This window comes from Lynx rufus, unplaced genomic scaffold (assembly GCF_022079265.1).
Source record: "Lynx rufus isolate CCGP_SWC_20201006 ecotype Redwood Valley unplaced genomic scaffold, mLynRuf1.p SCAF_9, whole genome shotgun sequence".
NCBI classification, from domain to species: Eukaryota; Metazoa; Chordata; class Mammalia; order Carnivora; family Felidae; genus Lynx; species Lynx rufus.
This window is the reverse complement of record NW_025814897.1, coordinates 463,761-487,598: the sequence shown is the minus strand read 5'-3', so window position 1 is coordinate 487,598 and position 23,838 is coordinate 463,761. Positions and strand designations below refer to the sequence as shown.

The 23,838-nt window shown below is 41.1% G+C and overlaps 1 long non-coding RNA gene across 3 annotated transcripts; it reads right to left on the bottom strand.

Annotated features, from left to right (window-relative positions):
* Positions 1–15,619: 15,619 nt before the first annotated feature.
* LOC124505139 (uncharacterized) lies at positions 15,620–22,167 on the bottom strand. Of its 3 annotated transcripts, XR_006960569.1 has the most exons (5): positions 21,989–22,167; positions 17,325–17,423; positions 16,728–17,008; positions 16,341–16,534; positions 15,620–15,658 (listed from the first exon to the last, which is right to left on the bottom strand). It is a non-coding gene; the product is annotated as an uncharacterized LOC124505139 (long non-coding RNA). The 3 variants fall into 3 exon arrangements; XR_006960567.1 differs by lacking the exon at positions 17,325–17,423 and having other exon boundaries at positions 21,989–22,166; XR_006960568.1 differs by lacking the exon at positions 17,325–17,423 and having other exon boundaries at positions 16,728–17,005; positions 21,989–22,166.
* Positions 22,168–23,838: the final 1,671 nt, after the last annotated feature.

Here is a 23,838-nt window from a genome sequence, read left to right as displayed (position 1 = left end):
ATTTCTGTCACGTGACAGTGATACAGATAACAGAAGTCTTGACGATTGCGTAAAGGCAATATCCATTCAGCTCTGAGGAATACTGATCTGGGAGCTGTTCTAGATTCAGGCTTTCAGAAGGCACATCAGAGAAGTCTGAGACAAGGGGCACAATCAAACTATGATAGAGTTAAGGTTTAATAGGAAAGGAGCTCTTTCCTAAAACCAGTTATGGTAAGAACAGAACAGGAGATCTACCCTCTGGACAAATTTGTAAGAGTACAATTATAGAGACAGTGTTGTGCATGGATCTCCAGGATTTAATCCCCTTGTGTAAGTGAAACTTTACACTCGCTCTAAAGTTCCTGTCCCCCTGCCCCCAGCAGCCACCGCTCCACACTCTGCTCCTGTCTGACCACTCGAAGTGGAGTCATACCATCCCTGTCCTTCTGTAACCACTTATCTCACTCAGCATTGTGTTCCCAGGGTTCATCCGTATTGCTGCATATTGCAGGATTCGCTTCTTTTTAAAGGCCGAATGAACACTCCACTGTATGCACGTGTACACCAGTTTCTTCATGTGTCATCCACAAGGGGTGTTTACACTATTTCCATATCTTGGCTGTCGTGAGAGGGCAGATATCTCTTCATGACCCCGATTTCAATTCTCCTGAAAGAAGTCCTAGAACTGGGGCTGCTGGATCACAGGGTGCTTCTAGTTTTAAGTTTTTGAGGAAGAGAGAGGCTTATATATTATTTTTAAGGTTATTTTTTGTTTTGAGAGAGAGAGAATGTGTGTGTGTGTGTGTGTGTGTGTGTGTGCACGCGTGCCAGTGGGGGTGGGGCAGAGAGAAGAGGAGACAGAATCTCACTCAGGCTCTGTGCCATCAGTGCAGAGCTTGATGGGAGGTCAAACTCACAAACTGTGAGATCATGACTTGAGCTGAAATCAAGAGTCAGACCCTTTATCGACTGAGCCACCCAGACACCCCACTAACATTATATTCTTTACATTGCTATATTTTTATAAGAAAACTTGATATATGGTGAAGCCAGTTGCCCATTCTGTTCTACAAAATTGACTTAGATACAGATTTCTGCTTCTAGTCATGACAGAGTAATTGGGATTGGTTGTTCTCTCCTGCCTTAAGCAATGAAATTATATGAAATGATGGATTTTACACATTAGACACAGGCAGCATAGAACAGTGATCCCTGAGAGAAGGGAAATGGAGAAATGAAGTCTATGATTGCCTCAGTTTACTTTCTGGAGGGAATTTCCAAAGTCACAGTGCAGAGAGGAGTAATCGAAACAGAGTGTATGATCTCCCCGAGTTGTGAAGACAGAGCAGAGAATTCAGGGAGAACAAGGCATCTGGAATTCTTCCTGGAATGCCAAGGCGGAGGGAAGACCTGGAAAGATGCAGCACTGGAGATCCAGAGATGGTTTCTCTCCATTCTCACCCACGTCTGATTAGAGCATGCACACGAGGAGACGATGTGGGGCCAGGACAAGAGCCACTGTGAAGGAGCAGGTGAAAAATTCCTGGAGCCAACACAGGGTTGGAGTGATTCATGTGCTCAAGAACCAGAGTAGAGGAATCTCATAATACCTATGGCACTGGGTCAAGTACTCAGAGGGTATTTAAATGCAGTAAGATCTGAAACGGCCTGAGACTAGAGCCTGCCCTGGTCCCTAACAAATCTTAATAGAACCTGGAAGCTTATTTGTTTCCAAATAATTTTGCTGAGTCCTCGAAAAAAGCTAAAATAGTACTTCAAGAAATAAAAAGAATTTCACACCTAATAATGTAAATTTACAAGGTCTGCCATTCAGTGAAAACTACCAGTTATGAAAAGAAGCAGGAAAATATAATCTATATCAGAACGAAAATGAAATTAATAAAAATAGACTCTGAAATGATGAAAATGATAGAATTGCTAGATAAGGACATTAAAACAGCTATTACCAAAATATTATATCAAAAAGTGGAGAGGAAAGCATGAAGATACTAGTAAAAGACAGAGAAGATGCTCCCTTCCAGAAAGATCAAAATCAAACTTCTAGACATGATACACTCAATATCTGAGAAGGTATTAATCACAGGTCAGACAGTTCAGAGGAGAAAATTAGCAACTGAAGACATAATAATAGAAATGGCCTCAAATTAAGCAAAGGACTGAAAAAAAATGAACAGAACATTAAGAAGCTGCCTAAGATATGTGTAATGAGAGGAGACTTTGGGGAATGGCAGAAAAAAAAAAAACAAATGGCTGAAATTCTTCAAAGTTCTTGGAAACCAAAAATGATCTATGAATCCTCAAAACTCAACAAAGCACAAACACAGGAAACATGAAGAAAACTACACCAAGCCACACTGTAATAAACTGCTGAAGTGGGTAATACAAGGAAACTAAAAACAGCCACAAGGGAAGAGCTGAGAGTGACATCTGACTTACCAGAATCCCTGCCCGCAAGAACACAGTGAACTAATCTGTAAAGGTCTGAGAGGGGAAAAAAGAACCTCTGCTGACTTAGAATTCTGTACTCAGCAAAAGAATCATTAAAAATGAAGGTAAATAAAGACTTTTTCACATATACAAAACATACAAGAATTTAACACCTGCACTACAAGAAATGTGAACATTAGTCCTTCAGACAACTTAAAAATGATGCCAGATGGTAATTGAAGAGCACAGGGAATGGTAAAAATAGGTGCAGATAAGGGAGGGAGAACTTCTCTTACTTAGAAAATAACTCAAAGATAATTGACTGCTTGAGGCAAAATAGTAACAGTGTATTGTAGGTTTCTATCACATAGAAGTCAAATGTAGACAATGGCACAAAGATCAGGATTGTTGAAATGGAAGTAGCCTGCTCTAAGTCCCTATATTATGGATAATGTGGTATGAAACCACTTAAAAGTGGAATCAGTTAAAGGTGTACACTATTACCCCTAAAGCAATGATGGCAAAAAAAAAAAAAAAAAAAGAGGTGTATCTAATAAGCCAATAAAGGAAGTAAAATGTAATGTATTAATTTTCTATTGCTGCGTAAAACTTACCACACATTTAGCAGCTTAAACAACCATATTGAGTATCTCACAGTTTCTGTGGGTCAGGAAACCAGGCACAGCTTATCTCAGCCCTTTGCTTGGGATCTGATGTGGCCAAAACGGAGAGGTTGGTTTAGCTTCATTCTCATCTGGAGATCTGAAGAGGGAAGATCTGTTACCCAGCTCGTTCAGGTTGCAGAATTCATTGCAAGCACCCCTCTCCTCTGCCACTGTTCAGTTAGGGACCACTCTCAACTCCCAGGGCTGCCCTTACATTCCTACTGTGCTGTCTTCAGTACCGCTCACGTCATAGGAACTTACATCGTTATGTCATGGGGGTCAGCAAGAGAATCTTTCTTACTTCTAATCTCCCTCTTCAAGGAAGAACTGGATACTTTTTTAAAAGACTCACCTGATTAGGTCAGGGCAACCAAGGATAATTTCATTTTTGATTAATTCAAAATCAAGTCACCAGGAACCTTAATTGTAGCAAAATCTCTTCATCTTTACCATAGTATACCCTAATAATGGGAGTGAAATTCCATCATATTTGCAAGTCCTGTCCACACTCAGGGGTAGAGGAATATACAGGGTGTGGACATCAGGGGTAACAATCTTGGGCAGAACTGTGCCTATCACATGGAATTATAAAGAAGACTCAAGGAAAACAAAAGAAGGCAGAAAAAGAAAAAGTGAACACAGAATAGATTGGTGAAATAAAACAGCTAGCAAGATGGTAGATTTAAACCAAACCATATCAAAAATCACATTAAATTTAAATTATCTAAACAGCACAATTAACTGGTAGAGGTTGTTTGACTGGACAAAGAAACAGGATCAACTATGTACTGTCTATAAGAAACTCATTTTAAATATAAAGACACCAGCAGATTGAAAGTAAAAGGACAGAACAGGACTTCCTAACACTAATCAAAGGAAAGCTGGAGCAGCTATGTTTATTATAAAGTAGATTTGCGAATCTTTCCAACAATAAATAGGGTGATCCAATAATGATAAGAGGGTAGCTTCATCCAGGGGACATAGCAATGTTTGTATATTGATAACAGAGATTCAAAATACATAAAGCCAAGTGATAGAATTAAAAGGAGGAATCAATCTCCAATGATAGTTGAAGAGCCCCCACCCATGACTGAACTGACGGTGCAAGTCCAAGGACAATCAGTAGACACAGAGAAGCCGAGAACAACCATATGATCAGTGTGACTGCACTGACATTTTAGAAACACTCTACCAAACAATAGCAGAATATACATTCTCAACCTTGGCACTACAGCATTTTAGGTGGGATTCTTACCTGTGGGGTTGTCTTGTAGGATTGTGAATTACAGGATATTTGGTGGCATCCTAGGCCTTTACCCACTAAATGCTAGTAGGACCTTCCCCCGGTTGTGACAAATAAAAATGTCTCCAGATGTTGCCAAATGTCCCCTCAGGGGGCAAAATCACCTCCAGTTGAAAATTCCTGATTTATAAGATAGCTCTGCCATGACATGTGCATTTAGGGGAGAGAGAGAAGGCTAGCTAGTTTTCTCATCAAGCCAGCCTCTGGGTCACAGTGGTCACAGGCTATCTTGAAATTAATGGACATTTCAGAATTGAGTAATAGTCTTCTCGTTTTCATTTCAAAATGTGGGATGGGCTATGGTTTATTCATGGATCTTCACTGATAAGTTAGTTAGAAATTGCCAAATTGGAAAAATAAATAAATTGGCAAATGGTGAATCCAGTACTACTAGCTTTGTGCCATTATTCATTCATTTAATTCAACAAGTGTTTTCAAGTGTTTTCCATCAGCTAGTAGCTGTTCCAGCACTGGGAACATATTAGAGACCAAGTCAGTGCTCTTGCTGTGATAGAGCCCATGTTCTTGTAGCAGGTACCAAACATTACAGAAACAAGTAAGTGTGCATACAGGGTGTTACGTGGCCAAAGAGCTATGGAGACAAAACGGGATACAAAAGACAAGGAGTTGAATGGGGAAAGCGTTCAGGGATAGTGACAGGAATAAAATGGCAGCTGATCAGAGGACCTGAAAGAAAGAAGAAAGTAAGACAGAATGTGTGCATTTCCATTTCAGGTAGAAGGAATTTCCATTTCATTGCACTGAGGCAAGAGCTTGCTTGAGAATGTTCCAGGAAGAGCAATGAGGCTGCAGAAGCAACAGTGGTTGAGTTGGAGTGGTGGGGGCAGGAGAGCAGGTGAAAGAGGAAGCAAAGCCCCAAATCACATAGAGCCCCTGGGTCATTGTAGGGATTACGCCTGTTGAGTGCAATGAAAGACCATTAAAAAAGCTTTTCAAAGAAGTGAGGCTGCATTGCAAATATTGTAAGAGAACCGCTTTGGTTGCGGGGTTGACCCTAGATTGTGGGGGACAGTTAGAGGCTGGGAGGCCAGTTAGGAGGCTGTTGTAATATTCCAACTGACCATGATGGTGGCTCCATCCAGAAGTGGAAGCAGGGGAGGTGGTAAGGAGTGCTATATTTTGGATTTATTTTGGAGACCCAGGATTTCCAAACAGGTGGAGGGAGAGAAAAAGAGAGGAGCCAAGGATACAATTGAGGTTTTTAGCCCACGAAACTGGAGGAAGTGAGCTGGAGCTATCATTTACTGTTTCTGGGGACATGTTCAATTTGAGATGTCTTTTAGACACTTAGGTAAAAATGTCGAGTGATCCATTGGCTATAATAATCTGGAGTTTAGGGAAGAAGTCTGATCCAGAGAGATGAATTTGGGAGTCATCAATGCTTAGCTGGTATTTTATTTTATTATTTCTTTTCCAGCTTTATTGAGATATAATTGATGTGTAACATTATATTAGTTTAAGGTATACAACATAATGATTTGATATATGCAGATATTGAAAAATAATTACCATGAGAAGTTAACAGCTATCACTTCACAGTTACAATTTCTTTTCTTGTGATGAGAACTTTTAAGATCTACTCTATTAGCAACTTTAAAATATATAGTATAGTAACGTTAGCTATGGTCTCCATGCTGTCCCTCACACCCAGAACTGATTTATATTATAACCAGAAGTGTGTGCCTTTTGACAACTTTCACCCATATCCCTCAACCCACTCCCCACCTTTGGCAACCACTAAATCTGGCCTTTGATGCAGAGTTCTGCTTTTTTTTTCTGGATTCTACGTGTAAATGAGATCATACAGTACCTGTCTGACTAACTTCACTCAATGTGACACCTTCAGGGTCCATCCATGTTATCACAAATGACAGGATTTCCTCCTTGTTAATAAATGAATAATATTCCATCGTGTGTGTGTACACCACACATACACACATCTTCTTTACCCACTCATCCATCAGTGGACACTTAACGTTGTTTCTATGCGTTGGCTGTTGCAAATAACGCTGCAGTGAGATATTTCTCTGAGAAAGTGCTTTCATTTCCTGTGGGTATGTTGCCAGAAGTGGTATTGCTGGATCATGTTAGTTCTATTTTTAAATTTATGAGGAACCTCCATACTGTTTTCCAGAGTGGCCGCACCAGTTTGCATTCCTACCAGCAGTGCAAGAGGGTTCCCCTTTGTTTCCTTGCCAACACCTGTTGTTTCTTGTCTTTGATTCTAGCGATTCTCACACACATGAGGTGATAACTCATTGTAGTTTTGATTTTCATTTTGATAGCTGGTATTTTAAAGCTACTTGGATATGGATATAGATAGAGGAGCAGGATGTCCTAGGTGTGAGCCTGGGGCAGACCAACATATGGAGACTGTGTTGATGAGGACCGTGTGCTACTTTTACTGCTGCAACAAATTACCACAGATTTAGTGGCTTGAAGCAACATGTCTTGTAGTTAAGGAAGTCAGAAGTCCAAAATAAAGAACGAGGTAGAGACAGTGCTTCAAGAAGAAGGGAGTAATCGCTCTGCTAAATTCATTGACCCAGGAAGGTAAAGATGAGAAGTGACTATTAGGTTTAAATGAGTGGAAACCACTGCTGACATTGACAAGACTCTGTTAGTGGAATTGGTGGCAGATGAAAGCCTGATTAGAGCAGGCTCAGAGGACAGTGGAGCAGGCCAGCTTCATGGATGGACGACCCATACAGTCACACAATGTCCCACCTTTTTTTTTCCCTTGAGGAAGAACGAGAGAGAGAGAGAGCAGGGGAGGGGCAGAGAGAGAGAGAGAGAGAGAGAGAGAATCCTCTCAACTGACTGAGATATCCAGGTGCCCCAGAAAATGAATGCCCCACCTTCAGAAGAGTTTTACCCATGGCTTAATGCCCTGCTATCACTGTCTTGAAATTCTTAATAAATTTGAATGAAAGGTCTACACTTTTATTTTACACCAGCCTCAGCTAATTATGTGGCTTGCTCTGCAACAGAAGAATTGGGGACAATGGTTATGGACAATGCTTTCAATGAAATTTTCATACATATGATCAGAAAAATGGAGCCAGAGGAGGAAGTGTGGTCACAGGAGGGTTTTTCAACTTAAGATGTTGCTTATGACAGTGTGGAGGCACCTGTGTAGCACCAGAGAGCAGGGTTGACTGGGACCATCTCCCTCTGTGACCAGATGTCCCACATACAGTGCAAGTGGAGTCTGCAGCATGATTTCACTGGATCCCCGCAGAGGAGGACACTCCTGTTTCCCTGGCTCATCTCCATTAGTTTTCCAGTGGGTTGGTGGTTTCATGCAGGAAGGGTCAAAGCCTTACAGACTTAACTGCAACAGATCTTCTTAAACTACCCAACTCCTGTCACTCTGGACTTCAGCATACAAGATTAATCTTACAACCTGTGTTCTTCACAGAGCCATGTTCTTCTAGATGCATTTACAAGTTGACTTTGTCATGACTTGTTCTAGCATTTTCCCAGGCATGCCAGTGACAGTGACCCTGGCTCAAAGCCAGAGTCATTCATCGCTGCCCTCAGGAAAGATACATGGATGGCGTCTGTCCAAGCTGCAGGCATTTTCCCCATATATCACAGTGGCTGGAAATGAGTTTCACTGTGGAGCGCTGCTAATCACACTTAACAAATAACCATGCACACAACGGTACTAGACGGCAAACATACCAACTCCCCTCTGACCCGGTAAACGAACTGTGACACACCCACCTCCCTGGCCTGGGGAAGCAGTCTGAGGCTGAGCTCTCTGGGACGGACACTCCTGAAACCAGTAACTGGAAAAGAATGGTCTCTTGGACCATTTTTAATCCTCATCTACAATCGTTCATAGATTGAAATCTTGTTGGAGCAGATTATTTTGTGCCCCAAGTTCAGTTTTGCACGAGGGGCAACAAGTCCTCAGTGTACTCCACATCAGTAATTTCAGTGGAATTTAGGTGCTGAGATGTGTGAATTTCCATTTATACAGGACCTGCGTCCCTTCCCCTTAGGTGACAGCACTCCATGCACTGTCTCCTCCTGGTGTTCACTCCAAACGTGCTTGGGAGCTCGGAAGGTGACAAGGGAAGAAAGATGAGATGGTGGGCAGGTGGATGGAAGGGCAGGTCTCAGAAGACAGAAACAGACTTCTCCAACTTACTCAGTTGTTCCTTGCCAGTTATATACAGAAGCACGAGGTCAGGAAATGTAATTCTTGCTGGCAGGGTGCTTACATTTCATTTAGGGAGACACACATGTGAACAGGCAGTTACACTATATTGTGGGAGGTGGTTCGTAATCAAAGCCCGAGTCTTTGAGACACCCCCCCCCCTTTCCTTCCCAGGTTTGTTTAAATCTTGAGTCTTCTCGTGGTCTTTGAACTTCTCTTCTAAGTTTAATCTCTCCCACCTGCCACCCTTCTCGCTCTTACATCAATACCTAATTCCATTTTGTGTTTTCAGAGTCTGCTCTTTATTCTGAATTGATAAAAAACCACTCCTAATATGTTAGTAAGCAGATAGGTTGCCTTTTCATAGACAACATTGTTGAAAATTTTTAAGTTTACTTATGAATCTTAAAAGGTGTTTTCCCTTCCAGCTTTCACTTAAAAGTAAACTTCAAGAGTGACAACTCCAGGCATTTTTAGGCAAATGGGGCACCCTAAAAAACATCCTAGGCATCGAGTGCCAATTAATACCTACTTTGAGGGCATATGCAACTTACAGTAGTTCTTTAATTTGTAATGTTGGGAAAATATGTAAAGTTTTGCACCGTAAGATGGCTGACGGGACTAAAACAAGCTCTAGTTCCTAGCTTACAGACTCCTCTTCCGGGTTCTTCCTGCTCTGTTTGCCGCACGGGCACGAAAGCCTCCACGAATGCAGAAGATGATGCTATAAATTACCCTTCCCACTTGCATTCTGGGCTCAGATCTTTGGAGAAATGGTCTCCTCTGAGCCCACTGGTGTTAAGTAAATCTCTGATCCACCAAGATCTCTGAGTGCCGCTTGGTTTTTCTGCCAGCGTTACAGCCTGGTTCCGTAACAGTATAAGATTTTGAAGTTTCAAGAGTGTTTTCAGATATGTCTTATCATTTAATATTTACATCAAGTGTATGAAAAACTTTTATTATTATTTTCATTTTATAGATGAGGAAAGAGAAGACCAGGCCAGAGTAGAACAGGTAGTAAATAGTAGAATCTCAATGGTAACTGTTTGTGATTTTCAAACCTGGACCTTTTCCCAAGACTTTTTTGTTGCCTTTCCAGTTCCCAAACTCACATTTCTGAAAGTGCTCAGCCATGTATTTGATTTGGGAGAAAAAAAGGAATTAAGGAGGGAAGGAAGAGAGGGAGGAAAGAAGGAATGTGTGAAAGTAAGAATAGCAGAAGGTGCAGGGAGGAGCTGAATAAGGAGCCTGAGGAGGCCAGTGTGGTACCCAGAGAGGTTGTCCTTTATTGTTCTTTCCATCAGCAAGTCAAAAGTAAGGGAATCCAGGAAATTAAAATGGATGATTAAGTACAGAATTTCCTTTGTCCTACTGAGGCTTGAATTAACAAATGAGACAAATAACAGCTGGAGAGGCGTCTGTGGTCTAGGACCTCCAGAGCGGCTCCGCATACTAAGCAGGTGATTAACTAGGTGGTTCCCATACAGAGGCATGAGTTGTTAGGAGGCTCTTTGATCTATGCAGAATACCGTCAGCTTTGAAGGAGAAATTTAACTTAAAGTAGGTTTAATAGATTATTCATATCTATAAAAAGAACAGATCAGAGGTAGAATAACTTAGTGATTAGGGTACTAATCTGTACGAAAGCTATTTGTGATCAAACCAGCCACACTAGTATCTCTCTCTTGTTTTCCATGTTAATTATTGAATCTACATTATGGATTTAAGCATTTTGCTTGTATTTTCTTATGTTAATCTCCTTTCCCTTCTAGATATTTATCTTGATATCAATGATATGTCAAATTCATTTTTAATGAATGCCTGATAATATCTAGCCAACTATCATATAAAGTAATTTAGAACTACCCGCTTTAATTAAAATGGATAGAAAATTTATCAAAAGAATAACTTCTTTTAAGAAAAAATCAAATAAAATCTCATATTTTGCTCTTTTTCTTATATAAGGAGTTTATTTCAAACAAAGATATTTGTAAGAGTTGTCTTTAACCATCTGATCTTTTTTTCATTTTTTTATTTTTTTAAATTTTATTTTTTTAAATTTACATCCAAATTAGTTAGCACATAGTGCAACAGTGATTTTAGGAGTAGATTCCTTAATGCCCCTTACCCATTTAGCCCATCCCCCCTCCCACACTTCCTCCAGTAAACCCCTGTTTGTTCTCCATATTTGTGAGTCTCTTATGCTTTCTCCCCCTCCCTGTTTTTATATTATTTTTATTTCCCTTCCTTTCTGTTCATCTGTTTTGTCTCTTAAAGTCCTCATATGAGTGAAGTCATATGATATTTGTCTTTCTCTGACTAATTTCATTTAGCATAATACCCTCCAGTTCCATCCGTGTAGTTGCAAATGGCGAGATTTCGTTCTTTTTGATTGCCGAGTAATACTCCATTGTGTGTGTGTGTGTGTGTGTGTGTGTGTGTGTGTGTGTGTGTGTGTGTGTGTATACCACATCTTCTTTATCCACTCATCCATCGAAGGACATTTGGGCTCTTTTCGTACTTTGGCTACTGTTGATAGTGCTGCTATAAACATTGGGGTGCATGTGTCCCTTTGAAACAGCACACATGTATCCCTTGGATAAATACCTAAGTAGTGCAATTGCTGGGTCATAGGGTAGTTCTATTTTTAATTTTTTGAGGAAACTCCATGCTGTTTTCCAGAGTGGCTGCACCAGCTTGCATTCCCATTCAACTATCTGATCTTTATTCATAAAATACTGTATACAGTAAAACCGCTTTAATATTACTATTCCAAATAATTAAAAAATAGAGAATGGGCTATGTATTCTTAGTTGATTTTTCCTATTATTCTTTAATAAAAATATTGATAATTTAAATCTACTTATGTCTAAATTTGCCTTATTTTCCATTTTCTTGAATTCCCAGCAGTGTAATTCGTTGAAATATGTTTGGTGATGGTCACCATTGCTGTCAAACCAAGAAACTAAAGCAAAATGGTCTTTTCCCAAAAAATAGTCTATTCTCTTCTCTTCAAAATAAGTTACAACATGTAGAATGGTTATTGTATTTCATAGTGAAAAAGAAACTAATGACTTGAATGGTCCTATTTCCTCTTAAAATGAGAGACTCTGATTAATTATATTTAATAATATTGCTGACACCTTACATCTATGGGGGAAGTCCATTTTAGGGAAGTAATACTTCTTTGTTTAAACATTTACATCTTTCATATATCGGTATGCAAATAGAGGCTTAAAACTATATTTACCAACTTAGATTCAACTCTAAATCCAAGTTGATAAATATATAAATATTTCAAGTAGTAACTTGGAATCACTGAAGGGAGCAGTTAGGTTTGTCCAAAAAACATCTGAATCACTGACTTGGTTATTTATTTTTCAATATCGTCTTGCCAAATAACTATTTATCATTGCTTTGTTTTCAAGATGTTTTGCTTTTATGTCCTACGAGAAAGGAAAATGCTGCTCTGTGCAGCACACCTAATGGATCACACAGGCATAAAATGTAAACATTTTCAGCATTTGTCCATTTTAGGCAGTGCATCTTTCTGAGACTAATTTATCTTGTGAGTCATTTGGGTATGTTCATTTTAAACCAGTATGATTTCCACATTGAGTAGAAAAACTAGGTCATAAATTTAAAAATTATTAGCTACTACAACACTTTTAAAAAATCAAACTTCTGATTAGTGTTTGCTCAGTGGCCCAAGAGGCAAGAGCTCCGGGCGTCCACCCCAGTTCTCTGTACCTGTGGCGTGACATGAACTGCTCCTCTGATTTTGCTAAGATGGGAAGTCCCTTCCTGGGCCGATGACCATGACATCACAGCTTCATTCTTCATCCCTTGTTTTGTCCTCATTGTGAGTAGTCCAACGTGCTTTCACAACAGCCCTCTTAAATTTAGCCCAAACCACCCAGACTACATGAAGGATATCCTAAACAATCATGACTTGTAGGTTATAAGAGAATCACAGTCTTCCTTGTGTCTGTCACTATTTAATCTGTTGATCAGGCAGCAAGGTGAATTGTGTCCTTGTGTCTGGATAAAATCTTTGTTTCAGGCAGGTCGAGTACTGAGACTTGAGGCAGTGTCAGGAACGCTGGGTGACGCTGTCCAGGGGTCAGGAGACTGTGTGTCGTGCTTGGGCACCTCACTTGGGCACAGAGTCTTTTGTGTCGTGTGTCTTGGTGAAGACCTTGATGGGAAGGTCTCTGCCTTCACTGCTCTTCTGCCATTGTCAGGATTGATCAAGGTGACAAACCACAGCAGGTGGGTAATGAGAGGTGGAGTTTCAGCTTCACCAGCCTTGTGAGTCTTGCCTTTGACTTAGGGGTGCGCTCTGTTCTTTGACTCTGCCTCAGACTCCCGTCTCTTCTCAGTCCAGGACTGTTTCCTATTTTCCTGAATATCTCTGGAGAGCCAAAACCATCAGCTCAAACTTTATTCCAGTTTTTTATTTAAACATTTTTAATTTTGATTTTCAGATTCTATATAATCTATGTTGTCAGCATTGAAGAAATCAAAGGCTTACATGACACAGACTATACCCTTCAGATTCCTATAATATAGTTCATTTATTCAAAAGAACTTTATCAGATGCTGTACTGAAAAGTGATGTATTTATATGTGAGAAAATAGAAAAAAATAACACAACAGATGACATATTTAAGTGACAAAATATTGATACAAATGACAGCAGCTGTGGAAAGGAGAGAGGAGACTGCATGTAATAATGGAAGGATCACGGTATCCAGTCTGAAGCTTTGCCAGTGAAAGTGTGAGCTACCTGGAACCGGAAATGTCAGCACCACCTGGGGATTGTTAGAAAGTGCAGACTGTACCTACTAACATAGGATCTGCATTTTAACAAATCTTCAATAAGCTTTGAGAAACACTGCTCAAGAACACTCAGATTAGGCTATGCTAATTATTTATTACTTACATACTTGGCCTATGAGGTAGTCTCTCCCAAACTGTGAAGCTCTGAGCTCTCCAGGCCTTTCCTGCATCTCTTATCATATTAAGTAGGATGATTATGAGCATGGATATAGTCAAGAGGTTGGTAGTAATGCAGGGGTTTCTTTCTGGAATTTTATTGAAATTCTACTGTGCCTTCACTTTATTTATGCATGCACACACACCCAGAAATCTGTGGAGCCTTAGGCTCATTGCTAAGAACAATAGTATAGACTTTCTGTGGTGTTCCATGCTTTGTGTGAGATGCAATGATGGATAACATGGTCTCTTCCTTCAGGATCTCCACAGAATAAATGTGTAGAAAAGATCTACCAGAAGTATAAATAAATAAATAAATAAATAAATAAATAAATAAATAAATAAATGCAATATTAGAGGCCACTCTCAAAATGGTAAGCAAGAAGACATTTAAAAAATACTCCATGATCTTGTATTTTAAAATCAACTCAAGGGGCTCCTGGGTGGCTCGGTTGGTTAAGCGTCCGACTTTAGCTCAGGTCTTGATCTCACAGTTCGTGGGTTCTGAGCTGTCAGCACAGAGCCTACAGTCTACTTCAGATTCTGTGTCTCCTTCTCTCTCTGGACCCCCCCCCCCACGCTCTGTCTCTCTCTCTCTCAAAAATAAACATTAAAAAAATAAAAGCAACTCTATTGAGATACCGTTTATATACAATAAAATGCACCCATTAAAAAAAAACACTTGGAGGAGCCACTTACGAGTGTATGACCATGAATGCCTTTGACGGGAATGATTAATGCCAACTACACAGGTTCAGAATGACTCTGAAGCTTAAGATAATGGATGAGAAACTCCTATAAATTACCACATGCTATTCAATGTTATCTGTGTTTTCAGAGAAAGTTTTCATGGAGAGTGTACACCTTTCGATGTAATCTGTGGGTTGAGCATGCAGCCTGATACCCCCTTTTGGTCCCCAGCTGTCACTCTGTGAACTTCCCTTTCTCTCTCATAAGGACACTGTCCTTGACCTATGTTCCTGAATTCTTTTTTTTGAGGTGTTTTCATTTTCATTTTTGTTTTTGTTATTTTCCACTTTAGGATCTTTGAGCCGTTCTCCTCCTGAAGAGTCAGCATGATCTTTTTAAAAACTCCTTATAAATTAAGACTTAACAATTAATTATTATCATTAATATAGACAATTATTTAACATAAAACATCAGCTAAAAAGGGACCAGATTCCCAAGCTCAGGAAAGAGCAGTAATCTGGCACAAAATACATGAGGCTTATATGTTATCATTTGTCAGAAACTTAAAAGCATGTGGAAATTTAATTTTTGTAATATTAATCTCATGACCCACTTATGTTGGTATGAGTCAAACACCACCAGCTTCAGACACCACGTTATTTCCCCTCCACTCCCAGTACATAATTTCTCCCAAAGTTACAAAACGTTAACAGCTTATACCATCACCGGCAGCTGAGAATGATGGTTAACCCGTTACCAGATGCGGAGGACTTTCTCACCAACCATAAGGCTTATGGAACAGAATTAAGATGTACAGTTGTTGGCTGACACGTTTTTCCATTAAAATATTTTATTTCCAAAGAATCATATGGAATATTTAAGGATCAGCATAGCAAATTTTCTAGTTATTTGTTGCTTTTGGTGGGGTAGAGGTTGGAGGAAGAAGCAAAGACTGATGTAGGTCATATCTGAGACAAACTTGTAGTAGTAAAATTCCTAGTTGGAAAAATATTTTGAACCTAGAAAATTAAGCTGCATGTCAAAAGATTTATTTTAGTTATAAATATTGGACTGATGACTAGCCCTTCATGTATTTCGTCTCTAATTGGGACATAGAGTGTGGATAAGTAACATACTTAGAACTTCCAGGTTTTTTTTTTTAATTTTTTTTAATGTTTATTTATTTTTGAGACAGAGACAGAGCATGAACGGGGGAGGGTCAGAGAGAGAGGGAGACACAGAATCTGAAGCAGGCTCCAGGCTCTGAGCTGTCAGCACAGAGCCCGACGCGGGGATCGAACTCACGGACCGTGAGATCATGACCTGGGCCGAAGTCGGACGCTTAACCAACTGAACCACCCAGGCGCTCCAGAACTTCCAGTTCTTGAAAAGTAAAAAAAGAAATACAAACACCCATCACTCTCATACATGCCTGTTCTCCCCAGAATAACTTGTGGGAAAGCACTGGCTCACAAGTTGCTTTATTATTTAGAATTTATTCACTTTTTAAGTCAAGAGGAAGTGAATACATGTCCTTTGCCTCTGCCTCTGTGACATTTATGTTATTCTGTTATGACACGGGGAGCAATTATGTTTGATTTAACGCAATACATTTGATTGGGGTGACATTGTTAGGAGCTCTGTGTTTACTGGGTCATCTGCAAGTTTTTCAATACCACTGAGTGCCAGGTGAGAGCTAGCGAATTGGATTACTCATATTTGGAAAATCAAAGGAAAATTCAGTGTTTTGTTTTCCTTAAGAGAACTGTTTATTTAATCTAAATGTTATATAATGACTTTTATAATTGCTTCCAAGATTTTTCTCTCCTTGGAACCTGAAATTTTACAACTATGTTAATTAATAACGTTCTGCACTTCCACAGCACCTTTTTGTCTGAAAATCTCAGTGTTCACTTGTCTTTATCCTGTCTTCGGGGAGAAGTGAATCTGTGTTTTTTTTGCTTTTTCCTTTTTAAGTATAAAAAGTGCATTGATTCAGAATGCCCACTTTTTGTCCAGCATCGCATTTGTGTGGCATATTGTGCCAAGAAAAGGAGGGTCTCACCTGCTGTTGTTCTCGAGACTGAACGGGCCCTGGCGACTTTCCTGCCCGCACTTGGTGATGGCGTTAGAGAGCATGCAAGAGCATTTCACAGACTTCTTGGGGATAAAGATCACACTTTCACTTTTTAATGTTTATTTAATATTTGTTATATTTTAGGTGAAGCCAAGTAACTGTGAACTCCACATCCACACATTCTGCAAAATAATGAAGTCATAAACTCATAGGCTAAGGCAAACGGCAACCACAAGAAGCTTTTGAGACCCACAGATGAAGTCTAGAGTCCTTGTGCTAGCAAGTTCCTGCGGCACCCACCCACCCAGGGTCTGAAAAGAGCACACGTTCATTATCTCACAGTGTCTGGAGGCCCAAAGTCTGGGAACAGCTTACCCACGTTCTCGGCTTAGGGTCTCCAAAAGCTGTGATCACAGTGTTGGCTAAGTGGCATCAACGTCTGGAGGCCAACTGGGGAAGAGTTCACTTCCAGGCTTACTCAGGGTGGCCACAGTCCTTTCGGTTGTAGGACTGAGGACCCTGGCTTGTTGCCGCTGTTGGATGCCAACCGCTCTCAGATCCTGGACACCACCCTGAGCCCCGTGCCAGGTGGGTACCATGCCAGCATGGCCACTTCTTCACAGGAAGCTAGGGAGACCATCTCTAGAGTGACTCTGCTAACAAGACACAGTCTTATGAACATAATATAAACACAGAAGTGCATCCCGTCACCTTTGCCGTTCTCGACTAGACAGAAGCAAATGCCAGGCTTTGCCCACAGGCAAGGGAGATAGCTGTACAAGGCCGTGAGCGGCAGGAGGTGGGGATCATGCCCCACCCTACCCATAACCGGTCCTATCAATGCAGGTTAGGGAGAGCAGCATATAATGGAAAAACCAGTGACTAAAGCTAGAAGGGCCTTATCTCTTTCTCGTGTCAACAAAGAAAGTAAATTCGGAGGAAGCTGTGTCATGACGGGTCTGGCAGCCTCACCTGTGCTTCTGGGCCTCTGCAAGTTTTAGTGCATCTTCCAGGCCCAGCTTCCAGTCTTAAGGGCACTTCCTGGCCCAACATGGCTGTTAATGGTTACAGCTGTCAGTAGCATAAAGAAGGAAAAGCAGACAGAGAAAAAGTTGGAGCGGCCGGAGCAGCCTCCATAGCTGTCCTGCAAGTCCCGCAGAGCAAGGCATCGGTTTGGACATATCTGACATGTTGCTGAGGGCCATGTGAGCGAGTTACAGCTGAGGGAGAGGCTGGGAAAGGCAGTTCCTAACTGGAGCTGTTGTTGCCAAATAATGCAGGGGATCTTTTACGAAGGAAGGAAGGGTGGTAACTTGCTGCTTCTGCCCAGCCGGCCCCGGGAGTTCCTTGAGGTTTGCTGACACTAAATGCTGAAGTGCCCTGTCCGATACTGACCTCCTAAGGAAACCATGCTCCGAGGTCGGCCTCCAGCCACCCCAAACAGAGAAACCATGTTGATTCCTGCCCGTGCTGGCAGAGGCATCTTTGTCATGGAAGGTCCCATATGTGGACTTCCCCATCCTTGCCAGAGTTCCTGCCTTGGTAACATGTGCAGTGAATCAATCAACAGTACTCGGGGCTTGTTTTGACTGATTCCACCCTTCATCTCCACCCTCGGTTCCCAAAACTCTTGGGTCGGAGTCCTGGCTCAGTGCCCATCTCCCTTCTACTCAGTGATTTATTGCCTGTTCTGTGTGCTGGCTCCATTTCAGGACACAGATCACTCCCTTTTGCATCTTTCTGTTTTTCTTTTTAATGTTTATTTATTTTTGAGAGAGAGAGAGAGAGAGAGAGAGAGAGAGAGAGAGAGAGACAGAGCACAAGCAGGAGAGGGGCAGAGAGAGACACACAGAATCCAAAGCAGGCTCCAGGCTTTGAGCTGTCAGCACAGAGGCCCCGCCCAATGCGGGGCCTGAACCCATGAACCATGAGATCCTGACCTGAGTGGAAGTCGGACTCTTAACTGACTGAGCCACCCAGGCGCCCCTCCCTTTTGCATCTTTGATGCCAGGTCCTTGTCTGGGCAGATCCCGTTCTCTGTCCCTATGCTCCTGTTACCATCTACAGCTGGGAGTGACCCCAGTGTCCTCCATGTCTCACGATCTGGATCTAGGTCCCATCATGTGCTCCACAGCCTCAGCCTGGCACTCTTACAGCAATTACCTGGGCCGTGGGGAGGTCAGACAACTGGGAATACTAGCACAGGCACATAATACGTGCTCAGTGAAGATCTGAGCTGGCTTTAATGGGTACTGCATTTTAGGATAACAATCTTGGATCTTACTGATGTCAACCTCCCTCACATACTCAGGTTATGTTCTTTTCTCCACAGAGAATATTCCAGCACAAGTCTAAGACCAGTTAGGTCTCAGGCAACAGTCTTGGGACCTTACTTTGTCAATGCCAAAAATAATTTGGGTGAGACTCTCAATCAGTGGTGAAATATTTGGGGGAATATATAGGGCTTTGAGCCCGCAGGGACATGGCTGCTGGGGGGTGAAGGGAAGAGAAATGAGAATTCTGCTGAGCTTCCTGGGGTCCTGCTCCCCTGTTTTTATCTGTGGCTGTTGCCTGAAATCCTTCCTCCTTACATTCCCAGCACTGTTGTTGGAGATTCTACAGATGATTTGCTTCCCTGAAATTACACTTCTCTGTTAGATGATTGCCTTAGCCTATTCCACCCTCCAAGTCATCTCTCTGCCCTAATGTCTGACTTATGTTGACCCACAGGTTCTGAGTCTGAAGTTACAGGCATATTGGCCAGTATTCTTACCCTCTTCTCAAAGCAGTTGGGACACCACACTGTCACTTTTCATCGACACTACTAAGATTTATGAAACCTCTCTTTGTGCAAGACACTATTCTTGGTATTTGGGATAGAGGGATGAACAAAAGAATGTCCTTAATCGCTTGTCATTTGTAATCTATAAAAAATCACAATGAGCAAGTAAATCAATGGCAAACATAAAAACATGAAGTAATGATAAATGCATTGTAGGGAACTAAAATAAGCTATGGTATTAATGAGTAACTGAAGTTTACATGATTAAGAAGGGTCTCTGAAGAATTAAACTATATGCTGAGATTTATTCCCCACAGACAAGATGTGGAAACAACCTAAGTATTGTGTCCATTGACACCTGCCAATTGTGACAATATGCATGGAACTGGAGGGCATTGTGCTGAGTGAAAGAAGCCAGAAAGAGGGAGACAGATACTCTATGGTATCACTTACATGTGGAACCTAAAAAAATCGAAAAGTCAAAGACGTAGAAACACAGAAGTAGAATGACTGACGGTTGCTGGGGTTGGGGGAGGGGTGGAAATAGGGAGAGGTTGGTCGAAGGGTACACCCTCTCAGTTAAAGGATCAGTAATTCTGAGGAGCTAATGTGTAGCATGATGACCATAGTTGATAATACTTTATTGTACACCTGAAATTTTGCTGAGAGTAAATTTCTAAAAAATGCTTGAGGGATACATGTGTGAGGGGATGGGTGTGTTAATTAGCTACATTGTGGGATGTATACCAAATTACCATGTTGTATACTTCAAATATATTACATTTTTTATTTATATTTATTACATGTTGTAAAGTAAAAATATATTTGTTAATTACACCTCAACAACAAAAAAATGAGTAAAATAAAAATTAAAAAATGTATGTACTAAGATCTTAAAAAATACCTGTCACTAGAGGATTGATAACATAATGTTTAGTGCATCCGTATAATATGCTGCCACTAAAACTAATGATGATGTACATTTGGGCAAAGTGGAAGCTGTACATGCATCTAATGTGCATATGAGTTTGCACAGCAGGACATTTATAACTACCTCTGGGTGGTAAGATGAAGGGCCATCTTCAAAAATATGCTCTTTATGTTTTTTTCTGCATTATTTTTTGCAATGTGTGAGATTTTATCTTACGGTGAGAAAAGAACAATAGAAGTACTTAATAAAATAGAGAAAAAGGGATCCGGATAGGCTACCTCTAAGCATCCTTTCTGCAGATGGAGGTTGATGACCTTGATCCTCACAGAGAAGAGCCTTTCTTCTTACTAAGTCTGTCTCTGGCACCTGGACCGAGTACGACCTGAGACTGGGTTTATTAGAGGTCTGTCTGAGCAAGGAGGGAGCCACGCGCAGCTGCTTACAGTCACAGGGAACTAGGACTTCAGACAAGCTAATGAGAGGAGACAGAAACAGGCCACTGGAGATGTCTGCTGGTCACTGAGCCATAAATCCTTTCCCCACTTACTCCCCTCCTGCCAGCTGTGCACTGTGACCTGGTGTCTAGGAGATCATCCACGTTCAGTGGATCGTGGGGCAGCAACAGAGAACCAGCGCAGAAGCACTTCTGTCTTCCCAAAGGGGAGGATTATACGGGTCTGAGAACAACACGGATGGTTACATTGTGCTGATCTCTCCTTTATGGTCAGACACTTACTTTGCTCAGTTGACTAAACAGTTAATTATCATGAAGACATAATACTCCAGACTGACTCTGAAAGTGGGAATCAGACCAATCATTATATGGGCACGTTTATCCTGTTTTTCCATTTTATTATACTCCGGGATAATATTCCATCCAGAACAGTCAGTATGCACTGAAGTACAATACATATTGTACTAAAATGACAATTTATAGCTCTTCAATAGATGCAGAGACTCATTTCTATGTACGTTACAATCTACTTACTCCTTGAAATTGGATCCAGAGCACCTGGAATAAGAATGTCCCTTAGAAATCATCTTGTCTGATTCTGTTTCCAATAGCAGCAGAGAAGCTTATCTCAGGAATTTGAGAGTGACAAAGAGCAGGATAGAAACTGCAAATGATACCACCCTTAAAGGAGGAAAACCTCACTGGACCGGATACACTCTAATATGGCTTTTATCTGAGATAACTCTCTAGTCTGAAAGGCACAGAGCAGCTGGAAATAAGCTGAAGGCTCTTGCGTTATTGACTTGAGATATCCCGAAGACAGAGTTGGGAGCCGCTAGAGAAGCTGGAAGTTGAGTTGAGAAATTCTGGCAAGAAGGAAGTCACAGATCTGTGTATAAAGTCCCCTCAAATCCTTGGCTAACTCCTGATACGCATGTGCCTGGGGAAAACCCGACAGAAAGCAACAGATGAACGGTTGAAAGAAATTTCAGTTGCTGCTCTTCATAAAAGAGAGAGAGTTTAGAATTCGAGTCTGGCCATGTTGGAGGACTTGGTAAATTCACTCTATTCACAGAAACCGCACAAGGTTCAAGCCGTGGAAGCAAAGACTGTGTCCCAGATCTAAAGGGTTCTAGGTCTTAGCATAAACCATGAGACCTACTCCGGAAAGTATAAAACCAAGTCTCTCTGAGTTCAGTGTGATCAGCCAATAACTGCCTGCCAGAACAAAAATCAACACCGTCCCAAGGATGATAACAGAATGCAGAGTCTCTGCAATACGTCGTGCACAGGGTCTAGTACTTATTAAATATCAGTAGGTATGCAAAGGAGCAGGAAGATGTGACTCACAGTCATGAGAAAAATGAGTCAGAAGAACCAACCCTAAGATGACATAGATGTTGGAACTAGCAGACAAGAATTTTCAGCAGCTCCTGTAACTGTGCTCAGTCTAGACGTTATCGACTTACCGTTTCTCAGCCTTGACTTTGCTTTTCTGTGACCTGCTTTGTGATGTTGGAGAGTCTGTAAACATTTCTCTTTTGCCAGCTGTCCCAGTATTGAGCTTTGTTAACACAAGGTCCTGAATGGGGAGGCTGCAGGAGGAAGGAGTTTCTCTTCCTGGTTCTGTTGTGCTTTTAATTAAAAAGGAATTCGGGCTCTTGCAGTATGAGGCTGCCAGAAGACAGTGTGACGCCCGGAAGACCCGCCCCCCCCCCCCCCCCCCCCCCGGTGAACTTCAGCAGCAGGTCGGCAGGTATCTTCCCACATGTCTTCCCACTTGGGGGCGGGCACACCAGCAGGTGATTTCCTGCTTGCCATCCCTAGCCTGGAATACATCGTGAACTTACCTGCTGTTCTACGTGTTAACACCGTAGCCTCTCTAATGATGTATGAATCTCAGTCTTGGCGGGGGTGGGGGGGGGGGAAGTGATTTATTCCACGTCTTTTCATGCCTTGGCTCCCAATATCTGCTATTTATATAGTCTTAGAATTCTCTTTACCTCTTAGTGGTTAATCCCCTGACACTAGTTAATAATTCTTTCTATTATGTTTTTCCTATTCAAATTATTGGTGTGTTTTCTACCTCCTGACTGGACCCTGAACTACAAAATGTATTTAAAATGAACACACAATTGTTGTAAGATATGTTTAAGATGAGTAGGAAATCTCAATACTAAGATAATATAAATGATTTATAACATTTCTAAAACAAAATTCATGGCATGGACTTAATAGCATATTAAACATCTTGATTGCACAACAAAAGAGCGAGTCCAAAATTAAAATTGGATGATGGCTATATTTCTCTGAGAAACTGAGAGAACAGAAAATGAAGAGGTAGGTGCTGAGCACCTTAGGGACCTGTGGAATCCTGTCACAAAAGGAGACCATGTATATAATTGTAGTCTCAGAAAGAGAGAAGGAAGAGAAAGTGGGACAAAAAATATTTTTAAAAAATAATGGCTGGAACATTCCCAACTTGGGAAAACAGAAATCTATAGATTCAAAAAGTTCAGCAACTTTGAAGAAGATAAATATGGAGAGCATCGTCCTTAGGCACATGATAGTCAAACGGCTGAAAATCATGATAGATAATCTTGAAAGCAGACAAGGAAAAATGATTCATCAATAGAGAGCGACAATCATATGCTGACCTTCCAGCAGAACTAGCAGAGACCAGAACTCAGGGAACAATATCTTTAAAGTACTGGAAGAAAAAAAAGTCAATTCTGAATTCCTTCAATAAAATATCCTTCTACAATATATAAAGTTAAGTAAAAACAAGTAAGAATTTTCTCAGATAATTAAAAGCTGAGAAAATTCTTCAGCAGCAGTGCTGACACTACAAGAAATACTGAGGAGACTCTTTAGGCATAAGAAATTACCCAACATGAAAAATCTCATCTGCAGTTGGGAATGAAGAGCACCAGAGACTTTATTTATTTATTTTTAATGTTTATTTATTTTTGAGAGAGACAGAGACAGAATGCAAGTAGGTTAGGGGCAGAGAGAGAGGGAGACACAGAATCCGAAGCAGGCTCCAGGCTCTGAGCTGTCAGCACAGAGCCTGACGCTGAGCTTGAACTCACGAGCTGTGAGATCAGGATCTGAGCCGAAGTCAGACGCTCAACCGACTGAGCCACCCAGGCGCCCCAAGCACTAGAGACTTTAAATATGCAGGTAAATATAGTAGAAACTAATTGTTCTCCTGAGCTTTGTAAAATACATACAATCAAGTAAAACAAAACAAAACAAAACAAAATTTATAACCTATGCAGATACAAAACATATGAAAACAGTAACACAGAAGAAGGAG